Here is a 12,628-nt window from a genome sequence, read left to right as displayed (position 1 = left end):
TAGCTCAGTGGTTTCACCGCCTGCTGCGCAAGCTCAAGGACCTGAGTTTGATCCCCAGTCCAAAAAAAAAAAAATTAAACAATGCCAAATATTAAAAAAAAGCTCTTGTTATTAGGAATTGACAGGTATTTTTAGGTCTTAATCTTATTTTTAGTCTTTTTTACTTTCTATTTGATATTTCCTATAATTTTAGCCTGGAGCTAGCTGGGTTATAGGCTCCAGTTTCCTTGCTAAATAAATCAGCAGCTTTTGATTTGTATTTTTATTACTGCATTGGTAATCCTTGTTACATTTTTAATGGCTTGGAGAAATCCATGTAAAAAATTCAGTAGACAGCGTTTATCTGTTTACAGTCATGATCACTGGTAGAGACCTTCAATTTTTGGCAAAGTGGCTCTTGCGTTTCCCCTATTTTGCCAGTCGAGTCTGCTTTCACTTGGTATTCATTTTTTATTTTTCTTATTGCTGGTTTTAAAAAAGAAAACACTAGAGTCACGCAGAACATGCTAAATCAGCCCGCTGGAGACAGGCAGGTCTATGCACAACCCTACCGAGGTCCCAAGTCACGCAGAACATGCCCAATCAGCATGCTGCAGACAAGCAGGTCTGCGCACACCCTACCAGGTCAGGAGTCACGCGGAACACGCGGAATCAGCCTGCTGCAGACAGGTAGGTCTGCGGACACCCTACGGAGGTCCCGAGTCACAGCCCACACCCTGGCAACAATCCACTGGACCCCCCCCCCACCCCCGCTCCTCTGTACAGCCAAGTGGTTCCCCATTACAAAGACGCAGAGGACACTGAACCACCAGAACACGGTACTGAGTCCCGCTGCTCCCGGCCCAGAGGTAGGGGCTTCTGAGCCGCCATCCCACTGATCCTGGTCCAGAGGAAGGGGCTTCCCGGCCACCATCCCCCCTGCCCCACCGCTGCCAGCCCAGAGGAAAGGGCTTTTGGGCCACCTTCTGTCCCGCCACTCCTGGCCCAGAGGAAGGGGGTTCCGGGCCACCATCCCTCCCACCGCTCCCGGCCCACAGGTAGGGGCTTCTGAGCTGCCATCCCACTGCTCCTGGACCAGAGGAAGGGGCTTCCCGGCCACCATCCCTCCCACTGCTCCCAGCCCCTGTCCCACCTCTCCAAGCTCAGAGGAGGTAATCCATACAGGTGCCAACAGCCTCCCCTCACAGTCGAAATGAGAAAACATGTAAATAAGTCTCAAAACCAGACTTCCAGATCACCTACAGCAACCCCAAAGGGAAATGAGATGGAACACCCTGATATTCAACCACCTGGACCCACTGAACTGGCAGCAAAAGGGGATCTGGAAAAAATGAAATCAGAAATAATGTCTCAGATAACAGGAGAAATTGTGCCCCTAGTGCAAGACATGATTAATAAATCTAGAGAGGAGCTGAGGAACATGATGGAATCCCAACATAGGAAACAAATGGAATCCATAAAACAGATGCAAATAGATTTCCAGGACATGAAAAACTCTATTGAAAGTCTACACAGCAGAATGAGCCAATGTGAGGACAGAATTTCAGATATAGAAGATAAGATTGCAATTAGTGACCAGGAAAAGAAAAATTACTTCAAAATTATAAGGGAACATGAGAAATCAATCCAGCAGCTGCTAGATGATGCAAAGAAGAATAACATAAGACTGATTGGGCTCAATGAAGAAACAGGAGAGAGTGCAGATGACATAAAAAAATCTCTTCACAGAAATAATGGCAGAAAACTTCCCAAGCAGGGGAAAAGAGCTTGACATACCGATAAGTGAGGCATATAGGACTCCAAATAGCCTTGATCAAAAAAAAATCTCCACATAGGCATATAATTGTTAAGATTCCAGAAACACAACAGAAGAACAAAGTTCTACAAGCAGTTAGAGAAAAGAAATAAATTACATACAAAGGAAAGCCCATCAGAATCCCAGCAGACTTCTCAACACAAACCCTCAAGGCAAGAAGAGCTTGGAGTGACATATTCCAAGCCCTAAAAGAAAACAGCCTCCAACCCAGATTGATGTACCCTGCAAAATTATCTTTCAAAATGGATGGAGAAATAAGATACTTTCATGACAAAGAACACCTTAGGAACTTCATGAATACCAAACAAGCACTCCAAAGAATTTTCACAATATCCTAGGAACAAACATTGAGGATCACAACCCCAGGAAGCAAAGCAGAATGAACCCATCTGGCATGACAAGAAATTAAATGTAAAGGGGGAGAACCCAACAAAAAGAAAAAGTCATGGCAATGACAAGTCAATATGTTTCAGTTATAACCATCAATGTTAATGGTCTCAATTCACCAATCACAAGAAATAGACTGGCAGAATGGGTCAAGAAGCAAAATCCAGCAATATGCTGCATACAAGAAACACACTTAGTTCAAAAGGAAACTCATAGACTGAAAGTTAAAGGGTGGAAAACAATACTCCATGCGACAGGAACCTGAAAAAAAGCAGAAGTAGCGATCCTCTTTGCAGATCAAGTAGATTTCAAACCAACACTGATTAAGAGAGACAAAGAAGGACACTATATCCTTGTAAAGGGAAGAATCCAAGAGGAAGAGATGACAATCATAAATATCTATGCACCAAACACTAGTGCACCCAACTATATAAAACAAACACTAATGGACTTAAAAAGTCATATATGCACTAATACAATTGTAGTGGGGGACCTCAACACCCCACTGTCACAGATAGATCAACTGGACTAAAAATAAGTAATGAAATACTAGAACTCAATCAAACTCTTGAACAAATGAACTTAACAGATGTTTACAGAGTCTTCCACCCCACAAAATCAGAATACACATTCTTCTCAGGTGCACATGGGTCATTCTCCAAAATAGACCACATACTCACACATAGAACAGGTTTAAGTAAGTGCAAAGGAATTGAAGTTATCCCCTGTATATTATCAGACCATAGTGCCATGTAATTGGAGATCCATAGCAAAAGAAACTCAAAAAATTTCATAAACACATGGAAATTGAACAACACCCTTCTGAATAACCAATGAGTCACAGAGGAACTTAAAGAAGAAATCAGACAGTTCCTTCAATTAAATGACAATGACAGTACAGCATATCAAAATCTGTGGGACACAATGAAAGCAGTCTTACAAGGGAAATTCATAGCAGTGAATACTCATATTAGGAAAACAAACAAGCCCAATTAAACAACCTGATGCTGAACCTCAAGGTTCTAGAAAAAGAAGAGCAGGACAACCCCAAACCTCATACAAGGGAGGAAATTATAAAGATCAGAGGAGAAATCAATGCAATGGAGACTAAGAGAATGATACAAAAAAAATCAATGAAGCCAAGAGTTGGTTCTTCGAAAGAATCAACAAAATTGATAAACCCTTAGCAAACCTTGTCAGAAAAAGGAAAGAAAAGGCCCAAATCCATGCAATTAGGAATGAAAAGGGTGAAACTACAACAGACCCAGCAGAAATCCAGAGGATCATCAATACCTACTTCCAGAACCTATATGCCAATAAGATGGACAACACAGAAGAAATGGACAGATTCCTAGATACATATGAATTACCAAAGTTGAACGAAGAAGAACCTAAAAATTCTGAACAACCCAATATCAACCAATGAAATTGAAAATGTAATTAAAAACTTATCAACTAAGAAAAGCCCGGGTCCTGATGACTTCACTGCTGAATTCTACAAGACATTTAGAGAGGAACTGCTGCCACTACTGTTTAAACTCTTCAATGAAATTGAAAGGGAAGCAATACTCCCAAATTCATTCCTGGAAGCAAGCATCACCTTGATCCCCAAAGCAGAGAAAGACCCAACTGAAAAGGAGAACTATAGGCCAATCTCACTAATGGACATAGATGCAAAAACCCTTAATAAGATAATGGCAAACAGAATGCAGAAGATCATCAAGAAGATCATACACCCTGATCAAGTGGGATTCATCCCAGGGATGCAGGGATGGTTCAACATATGCAAATCAATCAATGTAATACACTGTATCAATAGAGCCAAGGACAAAAACCATATGATTATCTCCATAGATGCAGAAAAAGCATTTGACAAAATCCAACATGCATTTATGATAAAAACCCTACAAAAAATTGGAATAGATGGTCTCTACCTCAAACTGATAGAAGCCATCTATGAAAAACCAACAGCCAATATCATACTAAATGGTCAAAAACTGAAATCCTTCACACTCAAATCAGGAACAAGACAAGGATGTCCACTATCATCACTCCTGTTCAATATAGTTTTGGAAACATTAGCCATGGCAATTAGACAAGAGAAAGAAATAAAAGCAATAAAGATAGGAAATGAAGAAGTCAAATTGTCATTATATGCAGATGACATGCTACTCTATATAGAAGACCCCAAGAACTCCACCAAAAGTCTTCTAGACTTAATAACCAAATTCAGTCAAGTAGCTGGTTACTAGGTCAACACACAAAAATCAATAGCTTTTCTCTACACAAATGACAAACTCGCTGAGAGAGAAATAGGGCAAATAATTCCTTTCACAATAGCATCCAAAAACCTGAAATACCTAGGAATCAACCTAACGAAAGAAATCAAAGACCTCTTCTCTGAAAACTATGGCACTCTGAAAAGAGAGATTGAAGATGATATCAGAAAATGGACAGACATCCCCTGCTCCTGGGTAGGAAGGATTAATGTAGTGAAAATGGCCATACTTCCAAAACTGCTATGTAGATTTAATGCAATTCCAATTGAGATCCCAGCAGCATACTTCATGGACCTTGAGAAAACAATCCAAAAATTCATTTGGAACAAGAAGAGACCCAGAATAGCAAAAGCAATTCTAAGTAACAGAGACATGGCAGGGGGGTATCACAATCCCCAACCTGCAACTCTACTACAAAGCTACTGTGATAAAAACAGCACGGTACTGGCAAAGAAAGAGACCTGAGGACCAGTGGAACAGATTAGAAGATGCAGAAACAACGCCAGACACACTCAGCCATCTCATCTTCGATAAAGGAGCCAAACTCCCTCACTGGAGGATAGATAGCCTCTTTAATAAATGGTGCTGGAAAAATTGGGCTTCAACTTGCCAAAGATTAAAACTAGACCTGTATCTCTCACCATGCACTAAACTAAAATCAGAATGGATTAAAGATCTAAATATTAAAATAGAAACTCTGAACCAGTTGGAACAGAGGTTAGATAGAACCCTTGAAGACATTGGTGTAGGAAAAGATTTTATGAACAAAACCTCAGTTGCCCGTGAACTAGCACAAACAATGAACAAGTGGGATCTCTTCTTATTAAAAGGCTTCTGCACAGCAAGAGAAACCACCAGCAATGTGAAGAGACAACCCACAATGTGGGAAAAAAATCTTCACCTGCTCTTCCTCAGACAAAGGTCTGCTATCTCAAATCTATAAAGAACTTAAAAAGATCAGACCTCCCAAATTTATAGACCCAATCCAAAAATGGGCATCTGAAATGAACAGACATTTCTCAGACAAAGAAGTAGAAATAGCAAATAAATACATGAAAAAGTGTTCAACATCACTGGTCATTCGAGAGATGCAAGTGAAAACAACGCTGAGATTCCACTTCACTCCAGAAAGAATGGCTGCTATCATGAAATCAACCAACAATAAATGCTGGCGGGGCTGTGGGGAAAGAGGAACCCTGCTCCACTGCTGGTGGGAGTGTAGACTAGTGCAACCACTATGGAAATCAGTATGGAGATTCCTCAAAGAACTAGGACTGAAAGTCCCATTTGACCCCACTATTCCACTGCTGGGGATCTTCCCCAAAGAATTAAAAGAATCATACCACAGTGATATATGTGCACCCATGTTCATAGCAGCACAGTTTGTGATAGCTAAAACTTGGAAACAGCCCAAATGCCCATCAGCTGGAGACTGGATAAAGAAAATGTGGTTTTTTAATAAGATGGAGTACTACTCAGCCATCAAAAATGAGAAATTAGAGACATTTATAGCTAAGTGGATGCACATTGAGGCAATACTCTTAAGTGAAATAAATAGGACACACATGTATAAATACCGAATAGTTTCTCTGGTGTGAGAAACAAAGTGTAAATAAGGACTAAAATGTATAATAGGTCATGTGAAATAGGAAGAAAAGGGGCAAAGGGGAAGGAAGTGGGAGGGCTAGGGAAAGGATAGAAGGGAATGGGATTAATATGAGAAAATGGAAAAATAGGAACAAAATCTTTGTAAATAGGAATGGAGGGGTTGAAGGGAGGGCTGGGCAAGGGTGAAAAATAAGAACCAAGAGAGATTATGTAAAGGTGCAAATTTCCAATGATGAATGTCATTATATTGTATACCTAAAATGTACCAATGATTAGAATGAATAATCGATAATGCAAAATAGGAAGAGAAGGTCCAAAGGGGTAGGGTTAGTGGGAGGGGCAGGGGAAAGGAAAGAAGGGAAAGGAAAAATGCTGAGAAATGGAAAAAATGGAAATAAAGTCTTTGTAAATAGGGAAGGGTGGAGGGGGTGAAGGGAGGGCTAGGAATGGGGAAGAAAAAAAAAAAGGAAACACTAGTAGGTGAAATCTCCTGTATACATAAGGATATTTTCATTTTGAGGGGAACTATGAAAATTGAATCCAATTGAAATTTACTTTTATGTTGATGTTATTTGTTTTTTTGGTTCCGGGGATCAAACTCGGGACCTCGAGCTTTTGAGGCAGGCCCTGGAACCACTGAACTAAATCCCCAGCCGTATTTTGATGTTATTTGCATCACCATTTTTTTGTTTTGTTTTTACAGCCAGAAATACTTTCAAAACTGAATAATCACTTCCTAAAATGGATGCAAAAGATTATTTTTGGTCGATTTTTCTTATTTAGCAGTTTACATAGTGGTTGGCCCTATTGAAACATTTATTAAGCTGTAATCATATGATAGAGCAGAAGAGGCATAGAAAGGCAGTTTTTATACTCTGTGGCCACGTTTCCTGTTATTTTGCCTGGCATGGATGGGGGAGGAAAAACTGAAAACAAGAAAAAACTAAAAACAAACATAGTTAAATGACATGTTCCCTGGTTTACTTAGTTTCTGTGTTCCTCAAAGGAAATCTGGCCTAAAGATGTGTATTTCACTGTTGTTTACACAAAGAGTCTGCAAATACCTGGGGAAGCATCCTCATGCTGAGTTCCATGAAGAGCTGTTGATTTAGTTGTTTAGTCCATTGTCCTAAAGTTAATGAAGAATCATATTTTAACCCAAGTTTCAGTAAACCTGTTTTTAAATGGAGCTTTTGTTGCAGGGAAGGAATAAAGCAGTGACTTATAAGAACACAGGTTTTCTGAGGTGAAAACTAAATTAACAAAGGAATTTTGTTTGGGATTACATTTTCACTTTCCTTACACTTGTAGAGATACATTCTTAATTTTGACAATGTGTTGCTTATTGTCAGGCCTATTTTCTATGCACTGTTTTTTGGTTTGTTTTGTGGTTTGGTTTTGAATTGGTTTTTGTTTTTTTGAGACAAGATCTTACTATTTAGTTCAGGCTGGTCTTGAACTCACTATGTTTCACAGGCTGCCATAAAATTCATGGCAGTCCTGCATCAGTCCCCAAGTGCTGGGATTACACACCTGGCAATGCAATGTTTTTATGTTGGCTAGAAGCTCATTTTTAATGTAACAAGTACTTAATAATAAAAAGTGAAATTTCATACATCAGTAATGAAACGAGTGAGATACTGAATAGTTCTTTTTTTTGTTTTGTTTTTTGAGAGAGGGACTCACCCTGTAGTTCAGGTTGGCCTTGAACTCATTATGTAGTCCGCTCTGGCCTCAAACTCATGGCAATCCTCCTCCCTCAGCTTCCTAAGTGCTGGGATTACAGGAGTGTGCCCCCACACCTGGCCTGAGTAGTCCATTTTCATAGCTGCCCGTGCTACTTTGGCTGGTGATTCTCAGGTGATGTTATTATGTAGGCTGTGATGACAGTTGCCTAAAGAGGCAGCAGCCTTGTACAGGAAGTTGCAATATGTATTTTTTTTTTGGTACCAGGGGTTGAACTCGGGTCCTTGCGCTTGCAAGGCAAGCGGCGGATCCACTAAGCTAAATCCCCGGCCCATTTGCAATATGTTTTAAAAGAGGTAAGACTAGAAGCTGAGAAGTCAGCGCTCAGAGGCATTTAATAATACCTCTTGTAGTACTAGGTCTGCAGCCAAAATGGCTGGAGTACTTATAAGATTATCTAGTCATCACCTGTCCTGCTTCATTCTGTCTTCTAGTGAACACTCACAAGTTTAGGTCCCTGAAGAAGTAGCCAGTTTGGCATGGTGGTGCACGCATACGCTCTCAGCACTTGGGAGGCTGAGACAGGAGGATCACCATGAGTTTGAGGCCAGCCTGAACTACATAGCAAGAATCTGTCTCAAAAAAAAAAAAAAAAAGAAGAAGTAGCCAGGCAAAATGGTGATGTGTTGTATGTACTCTCAAGGTTTTGTACTTGTAGCCCTGTTTTTTTCTTTGTTTTTTGTTTTGGTTTTTTTGAGACGGCATCTCACTATGTAGCCCAGGCTGGCCTTGAACTCACAGCAATCCTACCCAGCTCAATCTGTTGAATGGTATAATAAAAAAAATTGGGTGTTGTATTTGGTATATCTTTGTCTCATTTTTCTAGTCATTCACTTTATTTTATTTTTTACAATTATTACCCTAAGATGAATTGGAAATTTAAAGAAAAATTTTAAGTTTCCAAGAACTCCCAAGAAAAGAAAAAAAATGAGTTGCTTCTAGAAATTGATTTTTTTTCCATCCTATGGATAATCCTCATGTTGAAAATAATATTCCACTGACTTTGTCTTGTTTCAATATTTTTATTAAATCTAACTTGTCTTTTTATTTTTTAATAGATTGGTTGAATAAAACAAAACACTGGTTAGCATGACTTATGAGCGGAGATTAGAAAAGAAATAATTGGAAACTGGATATAGTGGTGCATGCCTGTAATCCCAGCACTGGAGGCTGAGGTGGAAGAGGGGAAAGTTCAAGATTAGCCTGTGCAAACTAGCAACTTAGTGAGACCCTGTCTCAAAAGATTTAAAAAATGGGTGGGAATGTTCAATGCAGAGGCCCTGGGTTCAATCCCTGGTACCAGAAAAAAAAAAAGGTAAGGTAACACAGAAGTTATCATTTCAAAATACTACCTAAAATAGACCCATTCTTCTGAAGAATGGACATGCTAACTTTTTAAAATAGACCCATTCTTCTGAAGAATGGACGTGTGGTGGCACATGTCTGTGATCCCAGCACTCTGGGAGGCTGAGACAGGAGGATCACAAGTTTGAGCCCATCCTGGACAATTTAGATACTTAGCAAGACCCTGTATCAAAATAAAAAAAATAAAAATAGGGTTGGGGATGTAGCTCAGTGTGAAGGCTCTGGGTTCAATCTCCAGTACTACACACAAAAAGAAAAACCCCACAAAACACAAAGTGTTCTACTGAAATTACTTATTTGGCCTAATATACAAATATATGAAACACTGTGGACGTGATACCATTATAAATGCCACTTTTGCCATAGCCTTTATTTCTTATTATTTTAAAATACCATACATTTTTAATGTAAATATTTCAAACCTGTAACACAACTTTCTCATTCAAACATACAAGACTCTAAAACCAAAGTATAAGAAAAAAGCATTTATGCAACTCTAGCTTTTATGTGAAATGGAATTTGACCCTGAAGTGATTTTCTTTATGCTGAGACCAAAAGATCTTTGGATTTCACTGATCTTCAACTCTATTATAATTTTCCAGCATTCTATTTTGAAAATTAAACAGTACACAGAAATATTCAAAGAATTATATGGTGAACACTCATTAATTCTTATTTTTACTGTATTTCCACCCAAATAAGACCGGGTCTTATATTTACTTTTACTTCAAATGCTGCAACAGTGCTTATTTTCAGGGTATGTTTTATTTTTTCATGGATAGCAATATATTTTTTCATTCATGTACAAAATCTACATTTATTTATGCACAAAAAAATCTATATTCAGATACAGTAATGTCATCTTCTAGAATGTCGCCATAACTCCACAAACCCTGAAATCTGGCCTGAGTTTCTTGTGACTCCCTTTGGTATAGAACCATTGGTCCCAATGTCTCCTGTCCAGCAACAGAGCTGTCCTTAAATGAGCTTCTTGTCCATGTAGCCTGCTCCTTGTGTGTTGGCAATGCATCTGTCAGTGAAATTTTTTTTTTTTTTGAGACAGGGTCTCATTGCATAGTTTAGGCTGGGCATGAACTCACTATGTAGCCTAGGGTGGCCTGGAACTCATAGCCATCCTACTGCCTTAGCCTCCAGAGTGCTAGGATACAGACGTGTGACGCCACAACCAACTCTCACTTAACACTCATGTTTTTGAGATTCATCCATGTTGTTTCGAGCACCGGTAGTTTCTTTTAATTGCTGAATAGTAACCCTTTGTTTTACTTTCATTCCTTGTTTATCCATTCTCTTGAGAGTGTACAACAGGGGTGTTTGGGGACATTATGAAAACAATGATAGGTACGTATTTGTGCAAGCCACTTTGTAAACGTATTTTCATTTTAGAAGTAACTTTGCCTTCGGTTTTCTGTTCCCTTGCACTTTCATCTATAGTTCCCTAGAAAAAAGAGAACTATTATAAAATTGCTGACCACTATGGTGCCAAAGCATCAAGTTGGTAAATAAGTTACTCCTATGATAGATTATCAGGAATTTTGTCACATTTCTCGTTGTTTAACTTGGGGATATTTTTAAGAGAGGATGGGTGACAGGATAATATTTGTATATAGACTTATACACGCTATATACAGATGTATAAACACAGTCACTGTTTCTGTCCATCACCTACAGAAGATTAGTCACAGTTCAAATTGTTTTTCCTATGTGGTAGTAATTCTCAACCTTGGCTGCATCTGAGAACCATCTGAAGGAGATTTTAAAAGTCTTTGTCACATAGAGTGTATTCCAAAGAAGTTAATCAGAATATCTGAGATGTGACTCAAACATCAGTAGTTTGTTGTTTTTGCTTTTGTTTTTGTTTTTCCAGTACTGGGAATCAAAATCAGGACCTTGTGCTTGCAAGGCAGGCGTGGTGCTATTGACCTAAATCCCCAGCCCGGTAGTTTTTTGGTTTTGTTTTTTTTTAACCAAAACCTTTATTGATACATTTTAGATATACATAATGATAATATTCATCATAGGGAATTTGTACCTGTACATGATATATCTTGATTCTTCCTTTTTGTCCCACCCTCCACCAATTCCCCTCCTAATTTACAAAAGATTTGTTTCCATTTTTCCTTCTAGCCTCACTTTTTTATTGTCCCTTCTCCCCCCCATTCCCTTTCTCATTTGAACATTTTCTTCCCATTTCCTAATATCTATTGTACATTTTGGTCTTTATTTCCACTTTTGATCTCTCACACCAAACAATGCCGTATTTAAACATGTGTGCCCAATTTATCTCACTTATTAGTACGGTCTCAAGGTGCATCCATTTAGCTAGAAATATCTCAAGCATCCTTTTTTATGGCAGAGTAGTAATTCATTGTATTAAAAAAACCCACATCTAGGGCTGGGGATTTAGCTCAGTGGTTTCGCCGCCTGCTGCACAAGTGCAAGGACCTGAGTTCGATCCCCCGTACCAAAAACAAAAAAACCCCACATCTTATTTATCCATTTATTAGTTGATGGGCATTTGAGCTGTTTCCAAGATTTAGCTATTACAAACTGTGCCACTATAAACATGGGTGTACGTATATTGCTGTGGTGTGATGCTTTTAAATCTTTCGGGAAAATACCAAGAAAGGGAACAGCTTGGTCGAATGGAACCTCTAATTTTAGTTTTTTGAAGAATCTCCACACTGATTTCCATAGTGGTTGCACTAGTCTGCACTCACCAGCAGTGGAGAAGGGTTCCATTTTTCCCCACAGCCCCTCTAGCATTTGTTATTGGTTGATTTCTTGATAACAGCCATTCTTTCTGGAGTGAGATGGAATTAAAGCATTGTTTTTATTTGCATCTCTAGAATGACCAGTGTGGTTGAACATTTTTCATATATTTATTTGCTGTTTCAACTTCTTCGTCTGAGAAGTGTCTATTCATTTCAGATGCCCATTTTTGGATTGGGTTTTAAATTTGGGGGGTCTGATATTACTGAGTTCTGTATGTATTCAAGATATTAGTCCTTTGTCTAAGGAAGAACTGGCAAAAGTTGTTTCCCATGCTGTAGGTTGTCTCTTCACTGTGTCGGCAGTTTCTCTTGCTGTGCAACAGCTTTTTAGTAAGATGAAATCCCAGTTGTTGATTCTTTGTGATATTTCCAGCGTGATAGGGGTTTTGTTCATAAAGTCGTTGCCTATAGCAATGTGTTCAAGAGTTCTACTTAGTCTGTCTTCCAGCAGATTTAGTGTTTGTGCGGGTTTTTTGGTACCAGGAATCAAACTCAGGACTTCGCACTTGCCAGGCAGGTGCTGTGCTGCTGAGCTACATCTACGGCAGTGTCTCTGTTTTAATATGTAGATCTTTGATCCATTTTGATTTGAGTTTAGTGTGTGGTGAAAGATAAGGGTCTAGTTTTAGCATTTG

General features: G+C 39.0%; 1 protein-coding gene across 4 annotated transcripts in view; it reads left to right on the top strand.

Moving 5' to 3' along the window:
- Slc12a6 (solute carrier family 12 member 6) overlaps positions 1–12,628 on the top strand; it is a 108,377-nt gene that overhangs the window by 11,941 nt on the left and 83,808 nt on the right. The gene's annotated exons all lie outside the window — the stretch shown is intronic.

This window comes from Heterocephalus glaber, unplaced genomic scaffold (genome assembly GCF_053883595.1).
Source record: "Heterocephalus glaber isolate CG9 unplaced genomic scaffold, H.glaber_assembly_v1.0 deba00000809, whole genome shotgun sequence".
NCBI lineage: Eukaryota > Metazoa > Chordata > Mammalia > Rodentia > Bathyergidae > Heterocephalus > Heterocephalus glaber.
Note: the sequence above shows the minus strand (reverse complement) of the source record. Positions and strands in the feature narration are given on the sequence as shown.